This window comes from Phyllobates terribilis, unplaced genomic scaffold, assembly GCF_046119375.1.
Source record: "Phyllobates terribilis strain yellow unplaced genomic scaffold, ASM4611937v1 Scaffold_5__5_contigs__length_657084704, whole genome shotgun sequence".
NCBI lineage: Eukaryota > Metazoa > Chordata > Amphibia > Anura > Dendrobatidae > Phyllobates > Phyllobates terribilis.
Window position 1 is genome coordinate 408,708,886 of NW_027362765.1, and position 14,565 is coordinate 408,723,450.

Sequence of the window (14,565 nt, forward strand, 5' to 3'; positions counted from 1 at the left end):
AGAAGCATTATTGTTATGGGGCACTCAGAGTATTGTGGCCGTCAAAGGGGCAAAATGTGAACAGTGTTTTCTGGGGCATTTACACAGGGCATTAATATTTTCCAGTGGACAATTTTACCATCTAGTGGGCACAAAGGAGGCATTATTATTATGTAAGGGGTCACAGTGGTGGGTATTATTATGTGGGGCACTAAGAGGAGCGCTTTTACTGTACCAAACAGCTGGTGCAGTAACAGGGATACATACGGCAGCAGCAGCTCAGCAGGATGACGAGTTTATGCAGGTTAAGAATAGATGGGGACAGTGCTGAAAATGTGAGAAATCAAATTTTCCTTTGTTGTAATCTGCAGACGAGTCCAGGCTGGAAGAAGTTGCCATGTTGGTCTGGGCCAAATGGAAAAGACGTGAAAAATGAATAACTCCATCAGAAAGAACGTCATCTGTAAGTCACTATCTGTAACTGTACAGTGATCTCTTATATGTTCTGCAGGACTGATATCTTCCACTATATGTCACTATATGGTGTTTCGCCCCCTGTCTCCTGAGCTAAACCTAGCTATGCTTCTGCTGCACAGTAAGGTTATCTGTCCTGCCTATTTTGTAAAATGGAGACAAAAGCAGCCCTGGCAATATTTTTTAATAAAACTGTGTTTTACTGTAAATCTACAGTATATTGCTAGCAAATATCATAACTTATTAACCAGGGTTCCCATTGTAGCTTTGCAGTTTTTCTCTTTATAGCATAATTTCTAACTTATTCCTTTGCTGGTATTGCTGCCCTTGAATTGGGTATGTTACAATTCACGACCCAGTGTTAGGTTGGGAGCATTCTAGGAATTGTATGGATCCCGGCAGTCAGAACTTCCATTGATAATTTTTTAGTGAAGCTTTTTGTTCTCATAAATGAAAAGATTTATTGTCTGTACTGATCTTTTACTGCAATGATGATATTATTATACATAATTATTTCTTGCAACCCCTACAACTCTAGCAGGGCCAGAGTTTCTATTTCCAGTAGTATTCAAGTTTTTTTTATAATTAGTCTGATAATTAGTTTAAATTTGACAGATAATGTCACTTTCTACCATCTCTCCATAAAAATATTTTTAGTTTTCTCACCTCCTCGTCACATTCCTCCCCCTTTTCTCCTTGAACGGGGTGTTTTAATAGCTGCTTTCATTACTCCAAAGGATAAATGTGGAAGGTGAGTGATTTTTATAGAAAACTAACAAACCGCAGTGAGCAGAAAGATGGAGGGAAATTCACACATGAAATGCAAAAGTGTCACATTGTCACATTGCAGCAAAGATAATCACAAGTAACATGGTAACATGCTACACACAATGCTGCTCCTATGTACACGTAGATTTTTAATGACTATTTTTCAACTATTTTTGTGACTATTCAAGTTAAACATTCCAAAACTTTTCATACTTTGCATTATAACTTGACTCAGCTACTATAACCTGTCAGATAAGAGCAACTTTGCAAACTTCTGTTCTATGGTAGCAATGATTACTTCTTTACTAATTGTTTACTAGTGATTAGCTCTAGATTAAATCAGAATCAGGATTTACCCTTTTAGTTGCTTAGCAATTTCTTGCTTTCTTGTTTTCATGACTACCTTGTGAGTACATGAATCTATGCACGTAAATAGAATCTCTCACCTCCGCGGCTCCTCTGTTTTAGTAAATTCTTTCATTATCTATAAAATTACTAATCTGGAGAACATTTTCTTGGAATACTTAAAAAAACCTTTTACTACTCCTGACAATTTTTTTTTAGATTCTTCTTGCATTTTTTCAATTATGAAACATCTTTTCATAAAAGGAAATTTTACACTCAGCAAACTTTGCATAAATAGTACAGGCAAATATGAAACTTTGTAACCTATCTTATCAGACAAATCAGCTTCATTCCCCCCATACACATCTTCCTTTCCCCCCCGACCACCTAAATATGTCCTCCACTCTAAAAAAAAAAACAGCGCAACCTCATCCTGCTCAAACAAGACAGACTGCAAACTGACTGTGGTGTCAAGTTACACAGCTTATTATTATTATACTTTATGGAGCGACGAGGGTATAGGAGGAGTGAGGAGCAAGGGAGGAAACAAGCAGAGGGAGGCAACAGGGAATTTTACTTTCAACAAACTTTATATTATTCCATAGTGAAGGCGAATATTAGAAACTTTGTAATATATCTAAGGTTATGTTAACACATCATGTTTTTTTCAGCGTTTTTTTCACCACACATTACTTCCAATGGGTGAAAAAATGCTGAAAAAAACACTAAAAGAAGTGACATGCTCTAATTTGCAAAAACCTATGCAAAGCACAAAATCCTGAATAAAAAAAAAACAATGTGTGTACATGAAATTTCTGCTGGAATCTCATAGACTTTACTGGTACTGTGAAACACATCTGGAAATTTGCATAAAAAAAGCATCAAAAAACGCTGAAAAAAAAAGATGTGTGAACATAGCCTTAATCACACAAATCTTTTTAATTCCTCACTTATAAGACACTTCTACCTTTCCCCCAACTACCTGAACTTGTTCTCCATTGTGAAAAAAAAACCCTCAACTTCATTTTACTCAAATAAGATTGGCTGCCAACTCACTGTTGTGTCAAGTTAAACAGCCCACTATACTTTATGGAAAATGGAGGGTGTAAGAGGAGTGATGTGAAGAGCAGGGAGAGGAAACAAGCAGAGGGAGACACAGAAAGATTGTGCTGAACATTTAATCCCCTTCACGCCATTTTCCGTTTTTGCACTCTCGTTTTTTGCTCCCCTTCTTCCCAGAGTCATAATTTTTTTCTTTTTCAGTCAATATGGCCGTGTCACAGCTTGTTTTTTGTGGCATGAGTTGTACTTTAGAATCACACCATTGGTTTTACCATATCATGTACTAGAAAATGGGGAAAAAAATTTGTGCGGTGAAATTGTAAAACAAGTGCAATACCACAATTGTTTGTTGTTTTTTTTTACCATGTTCACTAAATGCTAAAACTCACCTGCCATTATGATTAAACAGGTTATTACAAGTTCGCAGATACTAAACATGTATAGGTTCTTTTTTATTTAAGTGGTGAAAAAAACTAAGTTTGTTAAAAAAAAAAAAAATGGATCCATTTTCCGAGACCCGTAGCGTCTCCACTTTTCATCATCTGGGACCGAGTGAGGACTTATGTTTTGCGCACCAAGCTGACGTTTTTATTGATATAATTTTGAGGTAGATACAATGTTTTGATCGCCTGTTATTACATTTTATTGAAATGTTACGGTAACCAAAAAACATAATTCTGGGGTTTTGATTTTTTTTTCTCAATACACCGTTTATCAATCAGAATAATTCTTTGTTTATATTGATAGATCGGGCGATTCTGAATGCGGCAATACCAAATATGTGTATTTTTTTTGTTTGTTTGTTTTATTTTGAATGGAGCGAAAAGGGGGTGATTTGAACTTTTATATTTTTAAAATTTTTTGAATATTTTGAAAAACTTTTTTTTCTACTTTTTACTTGCATTAATAGTCTTCATGGGAGACTAAAAGCTGCGATCATCTGATCACATGTGTTAGACATAGCAGGGCTTCAGACCTGCTATGTGTAACAAAAGTGCTCATCTGTTATGAGCGCCAACCGCTGGGCGGCGCTCCTAGCAGATCTGCTATGACAACCACAGGGGTCTCCTGCAAACCCCGAGTTGTCATGCCAATCCATCAGCGCCCCATGATATGTGACGGGCGCGCCGACGGGCGAGTGTTATGACATGCTTCCGGCGCGGCCATGTTAAATGCCGCTGTAGGAGTTTAAGAGCGGCATTTAACATATTAACAGCCATGGGTGGATCACGACAGCTGTTAGGGGCACATGACAGGAAAAGGTGCAGGCTTAGCATCGGAGCCTGCACCAAAGGGGGAGATACGACATGTGCGGTACATATGCAGCGCATGTCGGGAAGGGGTTAACAAGTCTTATCTTACCTGTAGTAGATCGATCACTCAGCTGCACATGGCGGTAGACACAGGTATGCTGTCTCTTTAAATTTTTTGTGGGTTTATTATAGTGTGGCATAAACCAACAGTTAGTCCTTGAAAATAAACATAATCAAAATAAAATCTTTGTATACAGCTGACAGATCATTATGGGACCTCAGTCTGACTTCTTGCTGTTCTAGTACACTAACTAATCCAATCTTTTTCCTTCGGTAAGGACCCTAGTGCTTAATAATGAGTACCATCTTACATAGGTTTTGTTTGTTTTGTTACTATAGATGCTTTGCAGGATACCTCTGTAAAATGATATCCAATAAGAATACAACTTTTTTTCCCTGTAGATTCCACATAAAATATAAGAAAAACAACTCTCTAGTATGTGTAGATGACGCACCCCTGGGCCTTCGTCGCTCGGCATCGCGCGCACGGGAGCTTACCCGGAGCCGGATCTGTTGAGAGTTGTAGTCTCGTGGCGGTGACCCGGTCCGTGCCCAGGGAGTCAAACTGAGCGGCGATGTATTAGCGGTAGATGTTGGACGACTACGCCACCCGTTGAATGCAGCGAAGGAGCTGCCGCTGCAGGGCAGACCGCTGAGGCCGGTGGTAGGATTGTGCAGCGTGATAGTATCACCCCCAACGGGAGGGGTATGGCCTCAGGGCAGCCGACGTGGATGATGGGGGTAGCAGGAATCACTCAGAGACGATGCGGTGTAATTCAGGGTCTTTACTGGTGATAAAGATAGACCCTCCCGGAGTACTGGCTAGCGATCGGGGCCTGGTCAGTCCTTGAGCAGATGGGATCTCCCCTGGCCAGGCGGAGTTGTAGGCCTCCCAAACTGACTGTACTCTTCTGGCTACCTTGCTAGAGGCGGGTATAAGTAGCCCACGTCCCTGAGTGTACCGTGTGGTGCTCACCCGTATGGCCGGTGACTCGGGGCCTTCTAGTGGCGTCCGCTCCACGACGGCGGTGCTGGTCCCACGCGTGTGACCGTGCCTTCGGGTTTATTGGCCAGAGGACCTGAAATCCCCTGCCGGGCGGTTTCTGCTGCTGGGTAAAGATTAGTCCCCACAGCCTCGGACTCCGGGTCCGGTGATAGCTTCTCAGTCAGGGCGAGCTCTGCAGCTGCCAGCCCCTGACTCCTTATAGCACTGCTCCCACAGAGCTCCTGATGTTCTTTTCCTAGATCTGCTTCTCTTCTCTGTCTCTACTTCTTCTCTACTCACTAACCCTGCCTCAGCCCTAGGTTTATATAGGGGAAGTCCTTCCCCTCCCAGGACTGGGCAGGAGGTGTGGCATGCATAGGATTCCTGACCAAGAGACCTCCCACCTGCTCTCAGACATAACATTGCTGTTACTGTGGAAACCAGACCCCTGGGGTGCCACATAGATATGAGATCAAAGGCATGTAGAAGTACAGTACGGGCCTACATATTTCTATGGGTGCTGTACTATGACATCTTACTTGTATGGCGTCATGGCATTACTGTGTTTTAATGCAGTTAAAGAGAACCTGTCATCACGATTTTGCACAGGGGCAAGACTGTGGTTAGGGTCTTCTTCTCTGCAAACTCAGTGGGATGGCCTGACGCAGGGAAAAGCCGCTCGGTGAGTAGCAAGGCAATGAGCAAGCATATGAGTTACCGCCATAACATCGGCTCATACAATGTCTTCTTCGAGAGCTAGAAGTCACTTTCTCAATTTAAGTCTATGAGAACCTCGATGTGTCTCTCATGCGCTTAATTTTGGAAAGCAATGGGCGGCTCAACTGAATTGCAATCATGTGGTTAAGAAGAGAATCGAAACGGCACCGGGAACCAGAGAAGATGATGACTGGTAATTACAGTATTTAAACACATGCACATTACACTACATACATATTGATAAGGAATTTATATTTTTCTGCAAGTGTTTCTTTCATTTTAAATTCAAGGTCCAAGCCTGCAAATAAGACAAACTCTATCAGAGCGTTTTGGATAGAGAAGTAATATTAGAAGATTACTGTGGAAATACAGTATATAGGATACAACATTTTATTAGGTTTAGAAAGTGAACACAGATTTTTGAAGCATGGTCTATCTCTTTCTGAGCCATTCATCCTAAATTTTACCTTTCTGCTGGTGGCGGGATTTTTTTTAATGAAATTTCTAAATGCTATACAAAATGGACAGTAATTACTGGAAAAGTACGCTAATTATAGTGCAGCTGACTATGAGCTACACGTCTGCCTAATTAACAAGAACATCAATGATAATAGTATTTATGTGACCGATGTCCACTAATCAGCACTAAAATGTGTTAGTTGCACTGTACCTTATACTGGAGAATAAGACTGGGATTACATTTGTGTGGAGAGATCATATTAGTTTGCCGAAAAGTAACGTCAAATTATATTTGAACAATATTTGTGCTAAAAAAAATAGAATTTAGTTGTTCTAAATACCTGATCTTGTATTACAATTGTACCAATTATGCACATGGCTGCTTCTTGTAGATTAGTGTAGGAAGTTACAGCAGCCATTCAGCTCTTGATCTATGTCCTGAGCTTCATAGAAAAGTGCCCGACACCTCATATGCCCTCCTTTTCTTCTCTTTGTGGCTTCTCTTTTTAGGTTTTACAATTGATTTGATGTGAATGCAGCACTTTGAGAACACGGCCAATGTCCAGGGTGCAGCTAAAAGCTCTTAAACTTTAATGCAAAAGTTTAGACCCTCCACACCAGGCTTGGACTGGCCGACAGGAGAACAGGAGAATCCTCCGGTGGGCCCCTGTGCAAGAGTGGGCCATAACCCTCTTATATGAACAGTACTTGGCACAATGTACTTGAATCACTATGTACAGACAAAGGCAGCATCATATTCATCTAATAATCTTCCCAGTTCATTGTTACATATATAGTATTTGTGATTGAGAATAATGTCACATTTGCATGTAGTTGAAAAGTGGGGTCCTAAAGGTGGTTACTGGTGGGCCCTTGGCACCCTAGTCCGACACTGCTCCAAACCCATTCCCATAGGACAACACAGAATCCATAAAAATAGGATTAACGTTTTTTGTCTATGTCCCTGGTGGTCTAGGGCAGCAAATGGATTAATGTCTGTAACTCAGCTGAGCTAGAGAAGTGAAGAGGTTAAGTTCTGTATGCTCAGTAGACTGGCACATCCCTGGTGAGGTAGATCAGTTGAAGGTTTAATATAAAATTCCCTGGTGGTCTAGAGCACTGAAAGGTTTCGCATCAAAACCCCTGATGATGGTCTAGGGAAGAGAAGGGATTTGTAGAGATCTAAGGTCATGAAGAGGTTAATATTAGTAGGCCTAGTGGTGTAGGGTAGTGAAATAGTTAGTGTCTGCATCCCTGGTGGTCTTAGGTAGTTAAAGGATTAAAATAAGTAATCTTCGTGGGCTAGAACAGTGAGGGCAATGTAATAATCCATAGTGGTCTAGGGTAGTAACGGGGTAATTTTAGCATCCCTGGTGGTCTAGGGTAGTGAAGGGATAATGTCAGTATCATTAGTGATCTAGGGAAGTTATGGGATTAATTCTAGTTTCTCCCAGACATATACTATGCACTGAACCACAGCTCAGCCTTGTCCGTTACCTTTATGATCTTTTGACACGTTCATGATACTTTGATAAGAGCTACTGCTCTTTTTTAGTATTAAATTATGGTAATTATATTCATGGGGGATCATGTCAATATGGTGGTCTGATTATAATTATGGATATATAACCTGGGATCAGCTCCTTATTCTGCTTGTGGGACTCCTTTTTACTGATTTATTTTATGAAGATTTGTTTATATTTATTCATCATTACTTAGCAGGTTGAGCATTCTTTTCTTTAAGCCTGCGTTCCCACGATGAGTTTTTGGCTAGTTTTTTAAGCTACAAGTAGCCTATTTTACTTAAGGAGTTCAGAAAATCTGCAACATCAAAAACTCACCAAAACTCAATGTGGGAACATAGCCTAATGGTTTATTACTATTTTTTTGTCCAAACTTTTGGTTGTTTTGTTGTTCTATACACATTATTCCCACATTATATGAAAGAGATTATTCTAGATATGTGGCTACAGACTACTAAAGTTTTACAAATGTATCCCCAGAAAGGTTTTGTTATTTCCGACCAATCCTTTTTCAAAACAGTAAAATAACTCAATTTTCAGAAACTGCAGCACTTTCACGCTACTTTTATGTTACTCGTTTGACCTTTATTTTAACAGCCACCATCAAATCAATCTCTTCTCCAATATAAATGACAAATCCTATCAGCCGTTAAAATAATGTGATACATCCTAATTAATAAGACACATCAGGACCAAATTATCAGCAGAAATAATTTACATTATAAGTCAATGGTATCATTTTTTAATATGTATTAAGACCTTTTTATTATTTTTTTTATTTTAAGCATTTTTTTTTCTTAAAAAAATAACATTTTATTGCAATATTACCATTTAATAATTATTGAGTATTTTTAATAAAAGTTAAAAAATTGGGGTATTATTTTTGCTTAATTTGTTGTAGATTTGTCCATATAAATATTCCAATTCTCAACTAAATAAAAAAAAAAAGGATTCTGAAAAGAATTTAAATTGGCTGTTTGGGCAGAAGCCACTTGTCACCCATAGGGAATGACTGTTCCTCGAGATTAATACACTCACCTTCATGCATTGCTGTTTCGCCTCTAGGGAAAAACTTTCATTTCAGTTTTGAGTGATGTAATGAAAGGTCAAAGCTTTAAACCGTGGATACTTCCAAACGACAAGCTGCCGTGAAACTTTCTACGGCTGTGCCAGCACAATGTGATTCGATTACAAATGCTGTTCTCCCTATATAATTCTGATCTCTTAGTAACCCCACGTAATAAAACTGCTGTGAACCGACAGTATGCGACTTTCGCTTTGAAATTTATTTTTTTTTAATGATTTCGAATGTGTTATACTGTTGAAAAAGTTGGATGTGCTCTAATGATCCCTGCCAAAAATATCCCTTAGGGTGCATAAAGGCAGAAAAAGGCTGCTAAGAAGTTGCTTTGGGACTCGTGAAACTTTAGGTACATTAAATGTTGAATTTATTATATGATCGGCCATAATTTCTGATTGTAGTACAGTATTATACAGTGATAAAGGATTGCAGTGGTTTTGATTGAAACTTTGGGGATGCAATGAAAAATCTATAACAACATCCCTTACAATTTACCACATACCTATGTAGCAAGCGCCATATATACAAATAATGTAAAAGCGCTTCCATAATGGCACAGCATGTCCAATATTTGGTCAGTATTTTACATGAGTATTTGTAAGCCAAAATCAGGAGTGGAACAATCAGAGAAAAAGTATGATAGAAACACGTCACCACTTCTGTATTTTTCATCTACTCCTCGTTTTGGCTTACAAATACTGATGTAAAATACTGAACAAATACTGAATGCGTGAGTGTGGCCTAAGGCTGAAATATGAATGTATGCCCTCAAAAGAGTATGGAATAGCACAGTAGACTATATAATTTTATAGAACTGGATCTAGTAAGAAAAAATATATATGCTGTACTCAAAAAGTATCTAAAACACCTAAAAAAATGTGGGACTTTTTTATATTGTTGTTGTCTTGTGTTGCAGTAGGGTATGTGGGCCTTCCTCAAGCATCAAGTTGCAGGTATTACTGCTACTTCTCCACAATCCTATATGTAGGTCACCCGGCTGACATGTCACACTATGCAATGACAACACGTAGTGGCAGGCGATCTTTGTGCACCAAGCATTGGAATGGACTGACTTTGTTAGAATATTTTTTAAAACTTTACAATTTGAAAGCGTTTTTCAGGAGTCGGAATGACCCTTAAACCAGTGGTGCCCAACCTTTTTTACCTTGAGAGCCAAGTTCAACTCTAAGAGATGGTCACAAGCCACATCCAGCGCTCATCAGCTGATGAGCTCATGTAACCTCACTTACTGCACCGCCGTGTGAGAAAATTCTCACGCAGCATTGGTGCTGTAAGTGAGGTCACCAGAGCTCATCAGCTGATTGAACTCCAGTGACTTCTCTCCCAGCAGCTCAGTGCTGTACACTGACACAGGAGTGATGTGACTGTCCTACAAATGATCGCCGTGGGACACTCTGAATTATGTCATCACGGCGGACAGGTGAAGGATATGGTGTATTATACTGTACTTGTTAATAAATAAAAAAATAAATAAAAAAAAATGACGTGGGGTGCCCTAAAATTTTCAGAAGCAGCAGAGGGAAAGCCAACCACTGGAGATAATAATAATAATAATAATAATAATAATAATAATAATAATAATTTACTGAGATAATGACTTTAGTGTTTTCATTGGCTGTACACCATAATCATCAACATCAACAGAAATAAACACTTGAAATAGATCACTGTTTGTAATGACTCTATATAATATATGAGTTTCACTTTTTGTATTGAAGAACTGAAATAAATAAACTTTTTGATGATTCTCTAATTTAGTGAGAAACACTACTAGTTTTTAACCAGGACTGTGCCAAGGTGCGACCATCCTGGCTGAAAATCGCTGAGGAATGAGCTGCTGCGAGCTCAGCCTCACTGACTAGCGGTGACGCCATAGAGATCACTGCCGGTCATTGAGGCTGAGTTCCCAGCAGCACCACTAGCAGTGATCTCACTGAGTTCATCACAATTCATTGGCACAGCTGTGAATGCTGCCTCAATAACCGGCAGTGAACTCTATGACGTCACCGCTAGTCAGTGAAGCTGAGCTCGCAGCAGTGGCAGCAGCTCATTCCTCAGTGGTTTTTAGCTGGAGACGATCGCTCCTTGACACCATCCCGGTTGAAAACTATTGGTCCCAGACTTGGATTATGGTGTGGGACAGAACTGTGAACAGGTGAGGGATACTGTTGTTTTTTATTTTTGTTTTCTTACAGGAGTCGAGGGCATTGGGGATTAGGTGTTGGGTAAGTCTAATTGTTTCTGGTAAATTGAGAATCAATAAAGGAGTTTGTGTCATTATTTCAAATAAGGTACTTTTTCTGGGTGTTAGGCTATGTGCCCACGATGCAGAAATGCTCAGGATTTTTTCCTGAGCGTTTCTGCATCTCCCTGGCAGAAAAAAACGCATGCGGATTGTACATGCGTTTTCCTGCCAGGGACAAGCGGAAATGGAGCGGTTACCCACTGACATTTCCACATGTGGATTGACAAGCGCTTGGATTTATATAGTGTGACCCGAGAGAGTGGTAAAAATAAAAAAATAAATATATACTTACCCTCCGATGGCCCCCGGTGTCCCGCTCACTCCGTTCTCCCTTGCCGGCAACAGTGAATTGAAAGACCTGCCGACGTCAGCGTCGCGTAACCTGTCACATGACTCTGACGTCAGCGCAGGTCCTTCAACTCACTGCAAAGTGCCGGGAACCAAGCAGGAGCGCTGCGTGGGCCGACAGAAGGTAAGTATACATTTATTTTTTATTTTATTCTTGTTTTTTACAGCTTTTTATGGTACCTGGGTGTGGAGGAGAGTCTCATCTTCTCCAAACTCGGGTACCATCCGCACATTAGAACGCGCCAATAACGCAAGTACAAATGCAGTCTTGCGGAATTGGCACGTTCTAATGCAAGTCAATGGCGGCAAAAACGCAGCACTTCCGCAAAATTAATGGAAATGCTACGGAGTTTTGAGCGCAGCATAAAAAAAAAATCCGCAGCATGGGCATTGAAAGTGCGGAATTGCATAGGGGACCATGGCAGAAGGCTTACCATGCGTTTATCATGCGTTTACGCTGCGGAAATTTCCGCACCAAAAACGCATGAAATACGCATCGTGGGCACACAGCCTTAGGTTTTCTTTTTACAATTTGTCTTATAGACGTCTCTTCATTACTAACCTGGGCTTCATGTCAGCTACCAATCCAAAGCTGACATGAACCCCAATCTTATTACCCCACTTGCCACCGCACCAGGTCAAGTGGGAAGAGCGAAGGCTGAGTGTCAGAATTGGCGCATCTTATGGATGCGCCATTTCTAGTAGAGCTGAGAGTTGATGTTTTTAGCCTCAAAGAGGGCCAATACCCATGGCCCCATCTCTGGCTATTAATATCAGCCCACGCCGGTCTTCCTAGCCTTTGCTGGTTACTAATTATAGGGGGGACCCATGTCATTTTTGGGGGGTCCCCCATTTTAAGTCCTTTACCCCGAAGGTTGTTTGAACTTTAATAACCTGGCCAATTTTTACAATTCTGACCAGTGTCACTTTATGAGGTAATAACTCTGGAATGCTTCAATCAACCCCATTGATTCATTTTTTGTGACATATTGTACTTCATGATAGTGGTAAAATTTATTTGATATGACTGGTGTTTTTTGTGAAAAAATCAGAAATTTGGCAAAAATTTGGAAAATTTTGCAATTTTCAAACTTTGAATTTTCATTCCCTTAAATCAGAGAGATGTGTCACACAAAATAGTTAATAAATAACATTTCCCACATGTCTACTTAACGTCAGAAGAATTTTGGAACCAAAATTTTTTTTGTTAGGAAGTTCTAAGTGTTAAAAGTTGACCAGCAATTTCTAATTTTTTCACAAAATTTACAAAACCATTTTTTAGAGACCACATCACATTTGAAGTGCCTTTGAGGGGCCTTTATGACAGAAAATACCCAAAAGTGACATCATTTTAAAAACTGCACCCCTCAAGGTGCTCATAACTACATTCAAGAAGTTTATTAACCCTTCAGGTGCTTCACAGGAATTTTTGGAATGTGGAAGAAAACAATGAGCATTTAACTTTTTTTCACAAAAATGTTACTTTAATTTTTTTATTTTCGCAATGGTAACAGAAAAAAATGGACCCCAAAATTTACTGTGCAATTTCTCCTGAGCATGCCAATACCCCATATGTGGGGGAAAACCACTGTTTGTGCACGGCAGGGCTCAGAAGGGAAGGAGCACCATTTGACTTTTTGAATGTAAAATTTGCTTGAATAATTAGCGGACACCATGTCGCGTTTGGGGAGCCCCTGATGTGCCTAAACTGTGGAAACCCCCCACAAGTGACAACATTTTGAAAACAATACCCCTCAGGGAACTTATCTAGATGGGTGGTGAGCACCTTGATCCCCCAAGTGTTTCACGGAAGTTTATAGCATTGAGTTGTAAAAATAACATTTTCACATTTTTCCCACAAAAATGTTTTTCAGCCCCCAATTTTGCATTTTCATAAGGGTAACAGGAGAAATTGCACCATAATTTTTGCTGTGCAATTTCTCCTAAGTAAGTCAATACCCCATACGTGGGGGAAAACCACTGTTTGGGCGCACGGTAGGGCTCGGAAGGGAAGGAGCAACATTTGAGTTTTTGAATGTAAATTTTGCTTGAATAATTAGCAGACGCCATGTCGCATTTGGGGAGACCCTGATGTGCCTAAACAGTAGAAACCCCCCACAAGTGACACCATTTTGGAAACTAGACCCCTTAAAGAACTTATCTAGATGTTTGGTGAGCACTTTGAACCCCCAAGTGTTTCACAAAAGTTTAAAGCGTAGAGTGGTGAAAATAAAAAAAATCTATTTTTTTCCACAAAAATGATCTTTTAGCCCAATTTTTTTATTTTCACAAGGGTAACAAGAGAAATTTGACCCGCAAAGTAGTTGTTCAATTTCTCTTGAGCACGCAGATACCCCATATGTGGTTGAAAACCACTTTTGAGGCACAGTGCAAAGCTTAGAAGGGAAGAAGTGCCATATTGGAGTTCATATTTTTCTGGGCTGGCTAAGTATACAGCTGTGGGCTGATATTAAGAGCCCGGGAAGCTCCATGGGTATCGCCCTCTTCCCAGGCTATAAACATCAGCCCCAGCTGTCCCCTTTCCCACTGCTGCTTAATAAAATTTAGGGTGATCCCACGCCATTTTTTTCTGAAATTTAACCATTTAATAATAAATTACATGTACAGTAAGCTACAAACACAAAGCACTGATTATATGTCTCACTCACATATTTCTATCTATCACATATCTATCTATCCATGTATCCATCTATCTATCCATCAATCTATCCAACTATCTATCAATCTATCTATCCATCCATCTATCTATCACATATCTATCTATCTATCTATCTATCTATCTATCTATCTATCTATCTATCTGTGAGGGGTGCAAGGTGGTAGTAGTGGCGAGGGACTGTTGTTGTGTTCCTACACCCTGGCTCCCTGATGAAGACAAATCTCCCAATTCTTCTGTGCTGTGCGTGTGGTGCAGAACACTCACATTTTGGTCGCAGATCTCTGCTGTCTTCGTTTTTTCCACTTCAGGAACTGCCGCACACAAAACATGGGACTTCCACTCCATTTTATAAAACAGAACTTTACTTAACAGTCCAACTTCAACATGAGGGAACAGGCAGTATTGGGTACATCCTTTTCCAGGTTCACAGTTCATTGCACAGCATATTTTAATATTCACCTTCCATTTGTCCTGAGCTGTCCCTTCCATAGTCGACCTCTTTGGTCTCTGAGACGCTCGCAGTTTTAAGAGTCCCATTCCATTTCCTCTGCACTATTCCCCGTCT